The 18,535-nt window shown below is 60.1% G+C and overlaps 1 protein-coding gene across 1 annotated transcript in view; it reads left to right on the top strand.

The window, feature by feature from the left end:
- The first annotated feature begins 14,125 nt into the window (after positions 1-14,125).
- The window catches only part of VWA5B1 (von Willebrand factor A domain containing 5B1), a 49,832-nt gene continuing 45,422 nt past the window's right edge, over positions 14,126-18,535 (top strand). The window contains exon 1 of the mRNA XM_008265773.3: positions 14,126-14,252. The gene's annotated coding sequence lies outside the window, so the exon portion shown is untranslated. The remainder of the gene's footprint in view (positions 14,253-18,535) is intronic.

Genomic DNA, 18,535 nt, shown 5'->3' with positions numbered 1-18,535 from the left:
GCTGAGTGGCGCGTGCCCGGAGGGGCCACTCGTGAAGCGACACTGCGAAGAGGCGGCAGCTGGACAGAGAGACAGAGTGGGTTTGAGAGGGGCTTGGAGGAGAATGAGCTGTGCTCGCTGGGGTCGGACCCATCCTGGAAACCTGAAGCTGGCGAGCCCAGCGCTCCAACGCCTTTCTCAGCCACGCCCAGGACTGGCCAGCGGCTCTGTGCTCAGGAGCAGGCCCCACACAAGTTTCTCCCGCTCTGGCCCGGGGCTTGGGGCTTCCCCAGCAGAGCCTGGGCCTGCCCCCACCTGCCCGGGAGGGGAACTGCACCACCTGAACCAACAGGTGTGGGAGACGCGCACTGCAGACCGCGAAAGCAGGCGCTGCTGGCTCTGCTTAGACGCCATCAAGGCCCAGAGGGGTCAGAAGACTTGCCCCCGGCCTCTTGGCTGCCGTGGAGCAGGTTCTGCTGCCTAAACGTGGTTTTATTGCCCTCGGATCCTGTGTAGTAATTCCAAGAGGGCTGACCTAAGAGATGTCCTTAGAGAGTTTGTTGCAATACACTAAGCATTCGGTTATTTAATAAACCCATCAAGTTTTTATTATCCATTTATGGGCATCAGTTGCAAAGCACCCAGGCCAGCTCTGGAGTTGTGAAGAGGAAATGAGATAAAACTGGGGCCAGCGTGGCAGCGCAGCGGGTTGAGCTGCCACGTTTTGAAACCCACTCCTGGATCGGAGCACCGGTTCGAGTCCCGGCTGCTCTGCTTCTGATCCAGCTCTCTGCTGGTGCACCCAGGGAAGGCAGCATAAGATGCCTCAAGTGTGGGGGCCCCTGCATTCATGTGGGAGACCAGGATGGAGTCCTTGGCTCCTGCCTTTGCTTGGCCTAGACGTGGCTGCTGCAGCCAGTTGGGGAGTTAACCAGTGGATGGAAGATCTCTCTCTCTCTCTCTCTCTCTCTCTCTCTCTCTCAAAGTAAACAAATAAATAAACAAACAACGAAGCCCCTGACCTTGAAAAGCTCAAGTTTGGCGATGGGCGGGGAGCGGGTAGAGGAGAGGAAGCAAGATCTCTCTACAAGGCAACAGTTACGGAGACACACACCACATACTAGAGGGAAACCCCACAAATCTAACAGTTAGATTTAGACCAGTAAATCGAACTTTTCTGATCTTTAGTGTCCTCATCTGTAAAATGGGTATAATAACAATTCCAGGTAGGAATCTTTTCTTTCTCATAAAGCCCTTTTCCGTCAATGGTCTCATCTCAGGTCATTTACCCAGCTGTTGAACATATATGAATGCTTACCAAATGCCAGCCCTGCGCCAGGCGCCAAGCCAGGCATGGCAGATGCAGTGGCCAAAGGGAGGAGGTGTTGGCCTTCGCTGAGCTTGCATTGCAGTGGGGGAGGAAGACCTTCAGCAAGGTGTCTCCTAACAAAACGCTGCCTTGCGGTAGCGGTGAGCGCTACACAGAGTCAGGTGCACACGCGGCATGGGGGCCTGCCGAGAGATCTGACCAGAAAGTCCCCCTGGGGAACTGGTGCTCGCCCTGACACCTGAAGAAGTGGAGGTGTTAACCGAAGAGAGGAGGAGAGAATGTTCTGGAGAAAGAGAACCGCCTGGACAAAGCCCTGGATCAGGAGACAGCCCCGAGACCGTGAGGGCCTGGTCAGAACGGGATGAGTCTCCCCCGTCCACCCCGGGGCCCCGTGGGCCCAATGTGGGCGTGTCCCGATCCCAACAGCCAATCAGGCAAGCTCCTTGTAAGCCCCTGATCACTGCACACATGCCGGTGTTCCTTGAGTGATGCCCTGCGGCTCTGCCAAGGTGACGGTGACGGGGCGGGAGCCAGCTCCGCCTTTCGGAGCAAGAGTGACCAAGTCCCGGGGGACAGGGTGTAGCTTGTGGGAGGGGTGAGGCCCGGGGACGTCTGTGCCACTTCCCACCCCAGCTGGGCAATAGGAGGGGAGGATAAAGGGAGGGAGGGCATTCGTGAGGATTTTTTGCCCTCGTTCCCATCTGCACCCCACAGCCACGCTCACCTGGGCCCAAGCCCTTTGGGAAGGCAGTGGAGTGGGGGCCTCTTGGGGGCAGTGTCTGTGCAGCCTGGCAGCCCCGCGGTGGTGGGGGGATCTGCAGGCTGCTGCGCCCCCATCCGGAGCCCCCGACGGCTCTGCCAGCCCGGCCCTGGCGCCCCAGCCCGCGTCCCTGGCACCTGGCTTTCCCTTCTGGCTCACTGTGGTTCACACCTCGCTCGGCTTGTTTTCTCTGTGTGGGCAGAAACAGTGGCACCAGGGCCTCCCATCCTGCAGGAGGGGGGGGGAGAGGAAGTGACTGCTCCATCCTAATCCTCAGAGACCCCCACTCCCCTCTGCCCCCACCGCCTCCCCCCTCCCCCCTCCCACACCATCCACCTTGATTTTGCCACCTGCAGACTAACAGAGAAGGGGATTTAATTTCTCTGGGGGGCAACGCCAGGAAGGAGGAAGCAGGAATGGCCTAGACCTTGGCTGGCCTGACGTGGATGACCAGGGAGAAGTCACTCCACTTTCTGAGTCTTAGTCTCACAGCTATGAAACAGCATCATTGATCCAGGAAATAGTCCATGGGTGTTTTTTAAAGATTTATTTTATTTATTTGAAAAGCAGAGTGACAGAGAGAGCAAGGGACAAAGAAAGAGGTCTTCCATCCGCTGGTTCATGCCCCCAAATGACTGCAACAGCCAAGGCTGGGCCACACAGAAGCCAGGAGCCAGAACTCCATCTGAGTCTCCCTCGTAGGAGGCAGGAGCCCAAGCACCTGGGCCATCATCCACTGCTTTCCCAGGAGCATTAGCAGGAAGCTGGATGGGAAGTGGAGCAGCCAGGACTGGAATCGGTGCCTAGACGTGGGATGCTGGTGTTGCCACGGCAACTTAATCCACTGTGCCACAATGGTGGCCTCCTAATGTTGCGTTCACAAGCACTCATATGGTGCTTACTAAGTGCATGGCTCTCTTAAAGACTTATTTCACGTCCATAAAAATGCTTGAGATGAGCACAGATGACAGCCTGAGGCACAGAGAGGTTGAGTCATTTCCCCAGGGGCGCACAGCTAGGGAACGGCGGTGGAGGTTTCAACCCTGCAGTTGGCATCGCAACTTGCTCGCTGTGCTCCCAGGACTGCTGGAAGCCCAGTGCTCTGGCCTGCCGGGGTCGTGCCCGTCCCACTTCCTGCTGTGTTTCCCCTGAATGGTTGTTAGGAGTTGGATTGCATCACCCCGAAGACATGTTTGAATCCGAATCCCTGGTGCCTGTGAATGTCACCTCAGTGGAACCAGGGTCTTTGCAGAGATCGGCTAAGACCAGGGTGCCACTGAGACCTGGGCTGCCACTGTTCTCCCAGGAAGTCTCGGTGCTGAATCCGCAAACCCCAGCCTTGGGACGGCAGGAGAGGGGCTGACCAGGGGGCGTGGAGCCTCAGTGGAGGTTCTCGCTGGGAGCAGAGGTGGTAAACTCCCTGGGGCCTGAGAATAGGGCTCTGGGAGCCTCGGGGTGCGGGGGCTGCGTTCCTAATTCCCAATTCCCAGCCCTCTACCTGCAGGGCCCCAAGACCCCCTGAGCTGAAAAGCAACCCTTAGCCCCTCTGGGTGGGAAGCAGCCAGGAGCATGGGAGCAAGGGCACCGGGCTGGGGAGTCGGAGGGCGTTGGGTCTGAATCTGCTCCGCCCTTGGCTGTCACTTGGGGAGTGGCCTCTCAGCCTGGGGCAGGCCGCTTCCACCTGCCATGAGCACGGGGCTGAGACATGCACACGTACAGGGGAGGGACTTAGGGAACCGTTCGGGGAACCCTCCAGCAGAACAAGAGCGGGCTGTAAACCAGGGGCCAGTCCCTGGAGATCTGTTTCTTGCTCCTCCTTACTGTCTCCAAGCTCTGGCTGGTTGAGGGCAGGGTCAACACTGAACTGAAGTGACCTTGGCCTTGTGCCTGCATTAGCCCTCACCATCCCCAGACTGCCTCCTTCTCCTCTGTCGATGACCGTGGCTTTGTTTCTCTTTGAGGCTGGTCCCACACCCAGCAGGTAAAGGAGCTGAACACGATATTATTCACCCCCATGGTTCCCCTTCCTCACCAACCCCCACACAAACCCCCACCATTCCCCCCACTTCTTGGCTGGGGCTCCCCTTGTGGCTGGCTTCAGGCACCCCATTTAAGGAAGGTGGGGGATTTAACACTCCTCGGGTAAGGGGCGACTCCCTGACATTCAAATCCTTGGTTTGTGCATCTCCCCAGTAGGAAGTCCTCGGACCCTGCCCGACAGCTCTGCTCCCAGAACCCACTACGTCTGTCTCCCACCCTTACTGCAACGCTTGACTCTGTCTTCCATGGGGAGAGAGCCTGGAAAGCAGGCAGATCACCCGTCCTGGGTGTAGACTGGAGGGAGGTATAGGAGGCAGATCACCCATCCTGGGTGTAGACTGGAGGGAGGTATAGGAGACAGGGTTGAGACTTAGACAGACCTGGGTTTTTTGCTCTTGGACTTGCTAGGTGGCCTGAGGCGCGTCACATCACCCCTCTGAACTCATGTGTGGACTGGGCATAGTGTCTGGTGCAGGACCAGTGAGCAGGCACTTCCAAGTCTGTGTGCAGCGCCGGGCACACAGTGACAGCTCTGACGCCGAGAGCTGAGGAAGTCCCCAGCGCTGGAATCTGGCGGGTGTGAGTTTGATGCCTGCCCTGTTGCTCCCTGGCCATGTGCCTTGGGCCTGGCATTCCACCTGTATGAAGCTCAATTTCTCTCTAACACTGGGGAGAAGCCCCTCTGCTTACAGTGCTCTTTCAGGGAAAGGATTAAATGAGCCGTGGAGGTCTGTGGTCTCTCTAGGCGTCTGTCTTCAGCTCCAGGCTTCCGGTGTAGGTAGCACAGTCCCACTCGGCTTCCTGACTGTGATAAGCCCCTTCCTGCTCCGATTCCAGGAGCTGTGCCTAAAACCTAGAAATGTGTCTTGGCCATGGCCAGGGGCAGCAGGTGATGGCTTGGGACCCTAAGCCTGGACAGGCACAGGAGCCAAAGGCCTTGGCCAGTACCCTGCCCGTGACCACAGCAACCAAAGCCATTTGCTCGGCTTTGCCATGGCCTCCTGGGGGGACACAGATTGACAGTGCATAACACTTGGCTCACGAATGGTCTCACTGGGGCACGGGGGGACCTGGAGGGGTCAGCTCCCAGGGACAGGACCCCCAGGCCCGGCACAGGGCTGGAGCTCCTGGAGACAGCCCATTCCTCAGGGAGGAGCTGCCCGCAGGTCCAGCCCTTTCCATCAGCCCAGGCTGGAATTCAGAGGCTGCTAAGTGGCCTCCTGCCTTCTCCGGTGCTCAGGGGAAGGGGAGGGGGGCGGGGAAGGGCGAGAGGTGGGGAAGGCAGCTGTCATGGTTACGCTCTGACAAAACAAATGGCTCTGCTTCCTGCAGGCCACCTAAACAGCCATTGCAATGTGGGCATTGGTCAAGCCGGCTGCCAGGGCAGCGGTGCTGGGCGAGGGCCCTGGAGCTCCGCTCAGAGCACTGGGAGGCGGCCAGCGGGCTGCGGAGAGAGGGCATGCTTGCCCAGACACCTGTGGCTTCCGGGGCTCGGTAAGGGCTGGGCAAGCTTGGGGAGGGGGAGGGGCTGGCAGCTGGGCCTGGGGAGGGGGGATGGGGTGCACATGTGTCTGTAGGGAGTGTGTGTGCCCCTGTGCAGAAGTGTGTGTCACAGCGGGTGCAGACACTCTCGGGAGGGGCTCAGGGTGCCCTGGCATTAAACGTGAAAGCCAGACCACATGTTGCTCCTCCAGTCGTTCTCTCTCTCTCCCTCCCTCTCTCTCCCCCCTCCCTCTGCTTCTCCGCCTGTTCCCTCCCTTGTCTCTCGGCGGGTCTATTTGTCTGTCTGTCTTCTGTGTGTGGCTCTCTGTACATCTCCTTCTGCCTGCGTCTCTCCACCTCTGCCTCCCTCCTTCTCCCAGCCTCCCATGCTGGCCACCTGGGTGCACCGTCTCCCAGCCCCCGCCACCGTCCCCCAGCTTCCTGGGGCGGCAGGAGCACGCTGCAGGCTGTGCCCACCCCTGGCTGCTGGGCTGCCCTCCAGGTGCTGCCGCTGCCGCCGGCCGGCTGCGTGTGACGGTCCCCAAAGTGCGGGCTGAGCGCACGCCCTTCCCTGATCCCCACCCCCACCCCTGGGCTCCTGCAAGGTAAGGGGGTCCTCAGGGAGGGGGGGAGGGGGCTGGGGGAGAGGGACTCTGCAGCAGCAGTGGGAGCTGCTGACACGTCAGCCCCCGCTGGAAGTCCCGTCATAACATCTCCTGCGGCAGCCCCAACACTTCCACTCTGACGCTCACCGCTCGCGGCAGCCGGAGGCTGGGGGAGGACCTCCCCTCTCCCCCTTCCCCTCCCCGCTCTAAAGAGCTACAGGCACCTGCCTGCCTCTTCCTGCCCCTGTGCGCTTCTCTCTCTCTCTCTCCCCTCCCTCCCTCCCTTCTTTCCTTTCTCCATCCCTCCCCAAGACTTCTGCTCTTCTCCTCCTGTTCCCGGGTTCACAGTCTGAACCCACCAGGCTGCTGGGGCCAGGCAGAGGCTGGAGGAGCCATGGATGAGGTCCGGTCCCCCTGCTCCAGGCAGAGGGCGCGAGACCGCCTGGATGCTGGGGTGGGCGGGGGCTCAGGCTCCTGTGCCATGTGCGTGTGTGTGTTGTGATGAGCTGGGAAGGACACAGTGGCCTGCATATGGAAAGGGGGCTTTCAAGTTGTGGGTGCTTCTGAGTGATCCCCTGGGCGAGGGGATGCGGGAGCGTAGGGATGTGCACCTGCGTGCTGAGGAGCGGGGGGTGAACCTGAGCAGAGAGAATCTCCCTGGCCTCGCCGTGTGGCTGCAGTGTCCTCGTCACCCAGCCGTGGGAGCAGGTGTCTCCAGGGACGGTGCTGGGCCACCTCCAAGGCAGCCTCGGCCCTGGTGAGCATCCAGGGCCCTGGACAGGCCCGGTGGGTGGCCTGCAGTCCCCATGTTTTATTGGCACCAGAAAGCACGGGTCAAGGCTCCTGGCATGGGGGTGCTGGACTCTGAGTAGCTCACCCAGCTCTGGTTTTAAGAGTTGGGGGGCTTGGGTGACCATCAGCTTCGTATCTGGGCCGGCTGATGCTCCCAGAAGGACTCCAACCACTGTCACCGGACTGCTGGTGACAGAGCCCTGGTGGGCGGGCGGACAGCAGGAGATGGGGACCCACCGAGATGACGACACAGGAACCCTGTGCAGAGGGGCTGGGACACCCACCGGGAAACTCCCCACCCCCACAACCAACCTGGCCACACTGGCCCCAGGGAAGGCTCTCTGCCCTCCTCTTCCTCCTCACTGCGCTCCCAGCCAGTGCCTTTGCTGCTGGCCTCTCTCAGCTCCCCAGGAGGCCAGCTCTGCAGTGGGCAGAGACGCCTTCAGGCAGAAAGGGGCGGGAAAGAGGCTTCCAGCGGCCCAGTGCCCTGGCCTTGGGCTCCTGCTCAGGTTCAAGTTGTCGCCTCTGCTGAGGGTTGGGTCTCTCTCAGCACCTGTTGAGAGGCCATCTCCAGTGGCCAACAGCCCAGCCAAGCAGACTTCCGTTTCTCCTGGTCCCACAGGCAACACCCCCCACCCCCCGTGCCAGCCAGACAGGAAGAGGGACTTGAGCAATGCTGGGCAGAGGGTCCCCATAAACAAGAAGTCAATGGACATCCCGGGGGGACGGGGAGCAGCCCAGAGGGGTCCGTGGCCTCCCTGGGCTCCACGTTCCAAGGGCACACGAGCCCTTCCACCACTCACGAGTCTCCCCAGGAAGATCTTCCTGCTGGCGCTCTCCTGGGCCCTTCCTCCAGTGGCACAGCACACATGTGACAGCCCCTGGGTTCCTGGATTCCTAAAGGGCGGGATGGGGGTCACACGTGTTTAGTGTGCAGCCGGGAAGGCTTTCTGAAAGAGGTGGTGTTGGAGTGGAGACTCAGAGGAAGCAATGGTTGGATGCGGCTTTTTGCGGACCCTGAAGAGGTTTCGGGCATGCCGGGGCGGGGGCGGGGGTGAATCCAGGGCAGCGTTGGGAGGGGCCGGAGGGTGGGGTCAGCTGTTGCCAAGCCTGTGCCTGGAATGGATGGACAAGCTAGGGTGGAGACACGCAAAGGTTGGAAAACCGTGGGTCTCGGGGAGCCACTTTACACGGGGTGCTGTGCTGGGTGCTGGGTCTCTGTCCTCAAGGAGCTGGCGGCCTCCAGTGGGAAGCCGGAGTGACCAAGCAGCCAAGCTCTGGTGGCCTGCTCCGTGAGGGGTGCTGGTCTGAGAGCTCCCAGCGAGACACTTACCTCGCTCCATCCTGACCTGAGAGTGAGCCTGCAAAAGCGACAGTCGGAGCAGGCCGACAGAGGGGTGGGGGGGCCAGCACCTGCTGTCTTCTCTGCCTGGTCGTGCCCTCAGCAGGTCCCAGCCCCCGGGGTTTGATTGAACCCCCGCTGTACAGATGAGGAGCTGTACAGATGGGAATTCAGAGAGCCGGATTTGAGACCGCATAGCAAATGGCTGAGCCGTTCCGTCAGCAACGCAGCTAAGTGGGGATGGATTCACCCAGCACAGCCTGAGTCTGTGCTGCCCGCTGGGCGCTGCACCGCAGCTGGAAGAGACAGACCGCTCCCTGGAGGGCAATCGTCAGAGTGGCACGCAGCTGAGGGTGAATGAATCCCCAGGGTCTCAGAGGGACAACCAGGAGAGGCTTCATGGAGGAGGTGCACGTTGAAATGGCCCAGCAAGCTCAGTGGGTTTGGGAGCAGAGGTGGATTGAGAGAAACGCCAGCAGGGCTGGAGCTGGGACTCACAGGGAACACGCGGGCTTGTCTGGAGCCCAGCGTAGGCCGGAAGGGCGACACGGGGCAGGGTGCGGAAGCGGAAAGGGGGCGGGGGCAGTCGAGCTTCGTTAGGGCTGCTGGGGGTCCTGAAGCAGCCCCCGGGCAGCACGAACCTCAGGGAGGCAAACATGAGCCTGAGAAGTTGCGGTTTCGCCTCTCGAATCCTCACTGGGGCACCGAAGGGTCTGCAGGGATCCTGGGCCCCAGTGTGAAAGTCGTGGCAGTGAGTGCTCCGAAAGTGGGGGTCTCAGAGCAGAGGCGGTTCTTCTGCCCTCCTCTGCTGGCCGGGCTGCTGGGCCCAGGGCAAGGCGGCCCTCGCACGTTCCTCACTCTGGAGGCAGCCGGAGCAGGTGATCCCAGCACAGCCTGGCACAGGGCCTGGGTGGGAGCCGCTGGAGGGCAGGGCTGGGTCTCCCTGGCTTTACCACGGGGCAGCCCCCACGCAGGAGCCTGCCTCTTCATCCCTGAGCCCCCCCTCCGCCCGCCACACACACAGGAGGCACAGCTCTTATAAAGGTCACCGTAATGGAAGAACATTAAAGGGACTGATGACTCAGAGAAGTGCGAGCGTGCACCTCTGGCCTTGCTCAAGGTCGGTGTCAATCCCGCCCGTCCCCGGGCGTCCCCATTGGCAGCTCCGTGGCGGTTGAGGAGCTCGGGCAGCTGACCCTGCCAAAGCACAGGGTCGCACAGAGCCGAGGAAACCTGGGGAACATTGTGGGACTGAATGAGGCCAATCAAAGGGGGTGTAGGAGGGTCTTCTTTTTATTTTATTTTATTTTATTTTATTTTATTATTTTATTTTATTTGACAGGCAGAGTGGACAGTGAGAGAGAGAGACAGAGAGAAAGGTCTTCCTTTACCATTGGTTTACCCTCCAATGGCTGCTGCAGCCGGCGCACCATGCTGATCCAAAGCCGGGAGCCAGGTGCTTCTCCTGGTCTCCCATGCAGGTGCAGGGCCCAAGCACTTGGGCCATCAGGAGGGTCTTCTAATCCCAAAGTCACCAATGAACGAGTTAGGCCGGTGAATGATAGACGGAGAACTGGTGAGTTCAGGACAGGAGGCACTGACTCCTTACGCTGTGCCAGCGGAAAAAAAATGCAACGATAAAACGTCCGAGCATTGCCAATCCGTCACTTCATTCAGAAGTACGAGGTGCCCGGGCCTAATCAAGCCTCCCAGCATTCCTTGTTTGTTCAAAAATTCAGCACGTGGTGGCAGGTCTCATCTCATCTGGGCTCCACGTGAGACCCTGATTTCATATTTTTAGTTTCATTTTTACAAAGAATATCCCAGCTGAGAAACTTTCTTGCCTGTGAAAGCCTGGTCCTTGTTTTAAGTGGATCCACTTGGAGGGTCCTTTTGTGGGTCCAAAATGGGGAATTCCCACAGGCTGTGTTTAATGTCGGCAAGGTTTAGGGATGAATGAATGAGTGTAAGACTAGGGAGCCCCTTCCAGAATCACGCACTCTTTAAAAATATATGTGTATGTATTTGAGAGGCAGGGTTACAGCAAGAGAGAGAGAGAGAGGGAGGGAGGGAGATCTTCCATCTGCTGGCCACTCCCCAAAATGGACACAATGGCTGGAACCAGGAGCCAGGAGCTTCTTCCAGGTCTCCCACATGGGTGCCATCCCACTTGGGCCATCCTCTGCTTCATTAGGAAGCTGGATGGGAAGTGGAGCAGCCGGGACTCGAACCGGCGTCCATAGGGGATGCCATCTCTGCAGACGGCGGTTTGACAAGCTGCGCCATGGCACCGCCCCCATCATGCACTTTAACCTCTCAGGTCTCCAGCTTCTGCACGGCTTGCCTCACCTCAGGTCACTCCACTTAGCCGACATTTTTAATGTGCACCTGCTGATTGCCAGGTGCTCCTCCAGGCACGGAGGATTCAGCTGTCAACCGAATACACAGAATCCTCTGCCTGTGTGGAGCTTGTTCTCTGGGGGACGCTGGCCCACCTCCCCTCCCCCACCTCTCACTCCCTTCCCAGTGTTGTGGCTTCTGTCCCTGGGATCATCATCTTGGCTCAGAGACCAAACTGTCAGGACCAATGCTAGGTTAGGTTGCACCGCAGCAAAAACTGGTTGCGTGTTCATTCCTGCACGTGACGCTGCCACTGCTCAGGGCACCTGCCTTTGTGATACAGTGGCAGGGAATGCCACATGCCCTGGCACGCCCTGGCCCAGACAGGACACACTTCTCTTCCACACGTCACGGCTGACTCGGGACATCTGTCTGGGCCTTCAGTGGGGCGGGACCCGAAGTCCACCACGTGCCCGGGGAAGATCTGCCAACAGCACAAACACTGCGTGCAGATCTCCGAGGAGAGGGCGCCAGAGCCGTCAGCAGAATCCCAGCAGGGAGCGGGGCAGGCGGAGGCTGTCCAGGGATCTCAGTCCAGGCTCCGGCCGCGAGCACTCAGCCCTGACCAGCCGAGAGAGACACCCCGAGGCCAGCAGAGTGGCTCTGACCTCCCCGAGCCTCAGCCTCGCAAGCTGCAACTTCGTACTAACAAAGCTCAGCTCTGGGAGCTCCAGTCTCCTCATGTTTTCTCTCCTCTGCGTCTCAGTCTCCTGACCTTTGAAATGGGGATAATAATCTTTATCTTGCCCCTACTCCTACAGCTCCAATTCATTCGCGGTGCGCAAGTGCTTTGATAAGCACTGAGGTAAGCACTGGAGGCGCCTGCATACCACACTGATGACTCAGTGGGGAATTCGAAAGCGTGAGCTGGTCCCCAGGGCTACAAGCTCCCTCCCTAGCTATGATCCGAGGACTTCTCTAAAATGTCTTGCTTCTTGTGATTCCTCACAAGCCAGAACACCACATGCGCAGTGGGTGGAGTCCCAGCAGGTCTGGCCTCCACCAGCTCCACCCCTTCATCTCGCCTCCCCCTACACAGAACGAAGTCACCCGCTCCCTGTGCAAGCCAGCCAGGCCCTGAGCGCGGGGCTTCACACATCCAACGCCTTCACCTTGCATTTCAGCGTCGTGGTAATCCGTGGGCAAGACTCTACTCCTGTGCCCTTTCTACAGATCAGAAAATCGAGGCTCGGCCAGGCGAGGGAACTCGTCCTTGTCAGAGCCCGGCTTCCAGGCTGGGGCTGCAGGTTCACGGAGCGAGGGCTGGGCAGCTGCCGGCTCCCACTGCGTCCTCGTCTCTGCTCGCTTTGATCTCTGCTGCAGACAATCCCATGTTGCACCTGCGAGTCCCAAGGATGAGGCTTTCCTGCCGCTTCTGTGCAGGTGGGCTTTGCTGGGGGAACCACAGCGGGACCCCGCAGGAGAAAGCCAAGTTCAGGTCCCAGAGCTTTCTAGCTGCGACCTTGGGCAGGGTTTTTAGCCTCTCGATGCTCGCTGAGCTCGTCTGTTTTTGTTTTGTTTCTAAAACACACTGGCAGGGTCCTGAGGAGTCTGTGTGACGATTCACATACACTGCCCGGCCTGGTGCCTCCTCGGTGGCAGGGCCCGTCCTGAGAGTTCGAACCTGAGAATCCTCCAGTCCTACCTCCTGGGGCCTGGCTGGCAGCTGGGGGCTCAGCAACCCCGCACGCAGCTTCCCCCAAGCCCTCCCCGTTGCTGTCAGCCGTCAGCGGGCTGCACACAGCTGGCACCCTCCCCAGCAAGGTCCCGGCAGCCTGCGCCCAGGAGCCCCGTGAGACCAGTTCTGAGGCCACTCTGGGCATGCACTCTCTCCATTCACCTCTCTGTTCGGATGACTTCCCATTGTACAGAGGGTAAAACTGAGTCTCAGAGATGCTCCCAGAAACAAAGCGTTGGATAAGGAAAAGGAGAAGCAGGCTCCAAGGAAAGAAATTCACCGTCTTGCCTGTCATCTCACCGTGGAGAGATGTAGGAGGAGGGGCAGGGGCCGAGTTCCCTGGGAGCCTCAGGGCAAGAGGGCAGCTCCAGGCGGCCCCAGCTGCAGGCTGGAGCCCCGATCACTTGAGCTCTCCTCTGACATCGCCTGGGCCCCTCAGCAGCCGGGCAGGGGGACAGGCCGGAGACATGGGCAAAGCTTGAAGCTGCAGAGAGAACACACTCGGTGCCTTCCCAGGGGACCGCAGGCATGCTCGGGCAGGGGGCAGGGGGCGGTTTCGCCTCCAGTGCACCCCCGGAAGGGTGAGTATAACGGAACCTGCATAAGGAGAGGCCACTTTCCCCAGCTACCTGTGGGCTCGTTTCTGGGTGACCCTCTGTGGGCACAAGCTCAGATGCTAGAAAGTCACTGGGCCCCAGGGAACAGGATCTGTGCACCTGCCGCCAGCCCCAGTGACAAGCGTTTAAATCACCCCGCCTCGGTCTCATACAGCGAGAATCTTTTCCTCCCAGACGGGCGCTTCTACACTTGGCTGCACCTCCTCCTGTCTCCGGCAGGCCTGGACCCGGCCTCTCCGCAGGAAGTCTCGGGCACCTCGGCCTCCGCTCCCGGGGCTGCCTGTCCCAGACATCCGCCTGGCTGGACTCCAGGGCTCCCAGGCAGTGTGAGGACACCGAGCCCTGCCGAGCTGGGCGACTTCCGGCCCAGCCGCTCCCCAAACCCTCCCCCTCCAAGGACACTGCAGCCGTCCCTGGGGGAGTCCCAGGGGCTTTGGCGGCCTGGAGTTCTGTGCTGTCACATTCCTGAAATGAACGCACAGTTGAGGCCTAGCCTGCCCCGATCCATTTCAGCCCATTTGTTTGTTCATTCATTCATTCAACAGAGTCCTCACCACTCATCCACTCAGCTCACTGCTGAGCACGGCCGAGACGCGGGCTAAGAAAGAGAGTTCTTGCCTTCCGTTCTCAGTGCCAACAGCTCCTGGTTGGGACAGGTGGAAACAGGACACCAGGCCTGAGGGCAGGGCCTCGCCCGCCTTGTTCACTGCTATACCCCAGGTCTGTCTCAGCGTACAGATTCTCCATTTACATTGAACAGACACACGACACGTGGATAATGAGACAGGAAATACGAGAGGTGGTGACCGTGCCTGTGGGGGACCCCCCAAGGAGACTTCCTGGAGGTGGTGGCAGCTGAGCTGGGTCTTGATGTCCTTTGGGGGTATGGAGAGGGCGGGGAGGGGCATTCCCAGCACAGCCGGCAGCACCAGGAGAAATAGAGCAGAGGGGAGACACCAGGCCTGTCAGGAGGTCTTGGGGCATGGGGAAGTGGGGTGGGGTGGGCTCAGAAGCAAGGATTTGTTACCCAGTGTGGCCAGAGCAGGAAAGTTGAGAGTAAAGAGACCAGAATGTGGGAACCCCAGAGTTCTGGAAGCTTGGAACAATCGTACGGGATCCTGGGAACGCAACTCTGACCCACATTGGCGGCAGTGTGGGCGGCTGTGTGCAGGTGAGGCTTCCCGGAGGGGCTGGAGATGAGGAGGAGGAGAAGGACCCCAGCCCAAGGTCAGTGGACAGACTGGCGAGCCCAGACTCCGGGGGCTGACAGTCTGCACCCAGCCAGGGCCTGGGGGGGCATCCGTCTTGGTGGAGCCTGATCTAGGCAGGGGGCCTGGCCCGGGCGTGGGTGAGAGGCCTCTGGACTGACTCCCCAGGCAGAGGGACACAGCTGCCATGTGGTTTCGGGGGCCACTGTGAACTGGGGGTGCTCCAGGCCAGTAGAGTCCAGCACAGCACTGAGGTCAGAACCACAGTCAGAGGTATTATTGAGTGGCCGCAGGACATCTTGGCTCTGCGGGCATGGAGGGAGCCAGGGCACAGGAGGTTAACCAGCTAGCTCAAGGCCATGCCACCTCTAAGAGGCAGAGCCTGGCAGAGCAGCTGGAACACTTCCATCCGGGTCCTTGGCCCTTGGTTATCCCACCAAAAGGCTCCAGGGTGGGAAAGCACCGACCTGGCCAGAGTATGGAGGAGGGAAGTGAGTATGCAGGACATGGCAGGAGGGGACACTGGCCCGAGACGGGCGTCCAGTAAGGAGAGCCCTGAATGCCAGGCAAGGCCTTGGACTTGCCCGTTTACCAAAGCCATGGGAATTCCCCAGGGGAAGGAGGCTCATAGCCAGAGGGGACCAGAAGGGAGGCAGCTGGCTGGCTCACGGGCTGGTTAGGGATCAGGGCAGCTGTAAGGGGAGAGTGACAAAGCAGCGAGGGGAGGTGGGGACTTCCAGTGAACACTGGGGCAGAAGCGGCCAGGCCGGGGAAGAGCGAATGCAGGAGGCGGCGCAGCCTCACCGCTGCGAAACATGCAGGCTCTGCACTCCCAGCCCCGCCCCCGCCCGGTGCTGGAATCCAGCCATGTGGCCTTGACCAAGTGACCTCTCCTCTGAGCCCTGGTGCTCTCCTTCATGGAACAGACCAGGAAGAGAATCTGCCTGAGAGACGGTGCCAAACAGCACCAGCGAAGCCCCCCAGCAGGGTGAGATCATTGAGCCTGTGCTCCGTGCCCGGCCTGCGGGGGGCGGGGGGGGGGGTGGGCACGGCACAGAGGAGAAGCCACACGCCCACTGTGCCAGAGAATCCGGAAGGCAGGAAGGGAAACACAAGCAAGGGAAGGAGGCAGGGGTGCATGGGAGGGTGTTTTTTTTTTTTTGCATTATTTTATTATTTTTAAATACATTTTATTTTTTTGAAAGGCAGAATTACAGAGGGGGGGGCGGGGAGACAGAGAGAAAGAGGTCTTCCATCCTCTGGTTCTCTCTCCAAATGGCCACAATGGCTGGAGCTGTGCCAATCCAAAGCCAGGAGCCAGGAGCTTCTTCCAAGTCTCCCACATGGGTGCAGGGGCCCAAGGACTTGGACCATCTTCTACTGCTTTAGGCAGGCACATTAGCAGGGAGCTGGATTGGAAGTGGAGCAGCCGGGGCTTGAACCAGAGCCCATATGGGATGCCGGCACTGCAACGGGGGGCTTAGCCTTTCCTGGTGCAATGCTGGCCCCGAGAGGATGCAATTTAAGAGAGAGTTGTTTTGGGGGTGGGCAGTCACGGATGGGGCTGAAGTTCAAGGCCTGAGAGCAGATGTGGAGCCTGAGCCTGGGGAGGAAGCTGTGGTCACCAGCACACCAGGGTCAAGGAATAAACGAGGGGGGAGTCGAGGCAGTGGCCCCACAGATGCACAAGTCACCCAGGATAGTGGCAGCACTTGGGGGACAGAGGACACCATAAGCCAGGTGCGGAGTGTTTGCCAAGGGGTGGGTATCTGCAGGGCATGGGCGATGGCGAAGCCTCTGAGGGCAGGCGGGGTCCCAGGCACCTGCACCCCAAGAAGCAGGGCTGTGGAGGGCGGCCTGCCACCTCTGACTCAGGGGTGACCACAGGAAGGGCCCCTCCTGGAGGGGGTGCAGGGGCTACAGAAGGCACCTGGGGAGGTGTACAGAGGCGAGGATGGCCAGAGTGAGCCCAGGGCCTGGAGCCCGAGAGCCCGAGAGTCACCCCTGTGCCGTGAGGGTCTCCTGCAACACTGGCGGGACCTCTGTGCAGGTGGGAAAGAGCAGACCGGGGACCGTGACTGACACACGCGGGCCTCACGCACTTGACCTCCACAGCCTCTGCGAGGAGCTGCCCTGTGGCTGGAGGACCTCTCTCCCTCCTTTGCACTGATGCCAAACCTGCAGTCGGTCAACACACAGTTCCAGGCACTTGGGGTCTATCAGTGAGAAAAACAGGGCTCAGGCCCCATCCTTGTGGGCGGATCCTGGCAGATGACGGGCGGGAGACACAGGAAGTTTCTTCTGTTTTACGTGTAGGTGTTACTGGCTATGGAGAAAGTCATTCATTCATTAACTAAAGGAGGAAGGGGTCGCCAGGAGGCCCCGTGAGCAAAGACAGGGGTGAGAGAGCAGGGCACGGGACTCCCGGGGGAGGAGCATTCTCAGGAGTGAGAACCACCAGTGCGAGAGAGTTGAGGCAGGACAAGGCCTGGAGTGGAGTCATCCAGGCATTGGCAGGGGGAGGCGTGGGAGGCCTGGAGCCAGATTCTTGTCCCCAGAGGGTCACTCCAGCTGTTCCATGGGAAAGACACTGCAGAGTGGGAGTGGCAACAGAGGAGGTGACAAGAAAGGGTCCGATTCTGGAGCTGCAGCTTTGCGATCTGCCTCTCCAGTGACACCTGCCTTGTCCCCACCGTGTCCCCGCTGCCTGGTGTCCTTGGGATGTGCTGACATTCCTCCATTCACTCATTTCGCTCCATAAATATTTATTGAGCCAGGCATCAATACAAATAATGTCCTGCCCAGAAGGACAGCAGTCACTGGGGTTTGTCGCTTCTAGGCCATCGAGAACTGGACTTGCTATCTGACGGCCACTCCAGGCACTTCCTCCCGTCACACAGAGCTCTTAGCATCCGGGTCAGCCCAAGGTCTCACCCCAGAGCCACAGCCCAGTGCCCAAGTCCTTCCGCTCTCTCTGTGTGCCTCTTTGTGAATGGGACAGGGGACGCAGCTTGTAACTCAGGACACCCCTTCTTAAAAACCCCCTCTCCTGCCCAGCCCAGGCCTCCCCGTGGACTCCCAGCCCCTGGGTCCCACTCCTCGGCCTCAGGTGCCTTCCGTTCCCGAGGTGCGGCATCTCTGGGGTGGGGGGTAGGGACAGGTGTGCAGCAGACCGGGGAAGGAAAGGGAGAAGGAAACCCACAGTCTCGACCTGGACACACAGTCCGGCCCCTCACACGGGCCAAACCCTGGCTCTCGCACGCTGACCTGGAAGAGGCCCTGGTGGCTTCCTCCCTGTCCCTGAGCATTGCCTGTGTCCCCAGACCCCCAGGTTAGGGTGGAGCCGGAAGGAAGGACTGGGCGCGGCTTGCTGCCGTAGGAGTCTGTGGTGGGGACGGTCCTGTGCCCCTCCCAGGAGGACAGCACAGGAGCCACCGTTATCCCCATGTGTCCTCCCCACCCCCAGACTCATACCCACAGCCCAGCCCACCCCTTCTGGGGCCTCGGCACCCTCATGGGCAGAGAACTGTCCTTTCCCTATGAGATTTTGGGGAGACTAAAGGAGCCGCTCCGTGGGTCTGGCCCCGTTTCCTTGTTCGGTCAACGCCATCGGTGGCTCCTGTTACCTCCCCCATCCCAGACTCCCTCCGCTGCCAGATTCTTTGCTCCCTGAGGCTGGGTGGGGCTTATTCTCACAGCGCAGTGCCTGGTCAGGTCTGGTGTATAGCAGGTGCTTCTCGGCACTGGCAGAACTGATGGAAATGTGCACCGAGTAGGTCGCACGGCACCTAAAGGTAACTCTGCAACCACCTCTAACTCTGGCTATCAGCCCTCGCCAGCCCAAGCCCCACCCCTGGGCAGGGCCATGGGGGATCACTGGCTGGGACCGGATGCCCCTGGCAAAACTCCACTCCTCCATGGATGCAAGCTAGGTCCCAGCCCACCACCGTAGCGGGGCTGGCTCCCTAACTGTGTTCTCCAATCAGCTTTCCGGATGGGAATGAGCTGGGATGAGGAGCAAGAGAGCAGGATGGAGGGTCGGAAAAGGAACTCTGCCGTCTCGTTCCGAGCCCACCGAGAGGAGCCAGGCCTCCGCTGGCCAAAGAGCCTGAGAACTCCCCAGAGAAGGAGGCTGGGAAGCCGGCCACCTCCTCTTGGCTCTTATCTCAGCTGTCACTCCACCTGACGGGAGATAAACCCGGCCGAGAGCTGTCTGGGCCGGAGCCACCCGGGAGAACATAATTAAAAGGATGCGGCAGTCCTGGCAGGTGCAGGGAGCCCAGAGGATCTCAGGGGACAGGA

The sequence above is a fragment of the Oryctolagus cuniculus genome, chromosome 7 (genome assembly GCF_964237555.1).
Source record: "Oryctolagus cuniculus chromosome 7, mOryCun1.1, whole genome shotgun sequence".
Taxonomy (NCBI): Eukaryota; Metazoa; Chordata; class Mammalia; order Lagomorpha; family Leporidae; genus Oryctolagus; species Oryctolagus cuniculus.
This window is presented reverse-complemented; position numbering and strand designations above follow the sequence as displayed.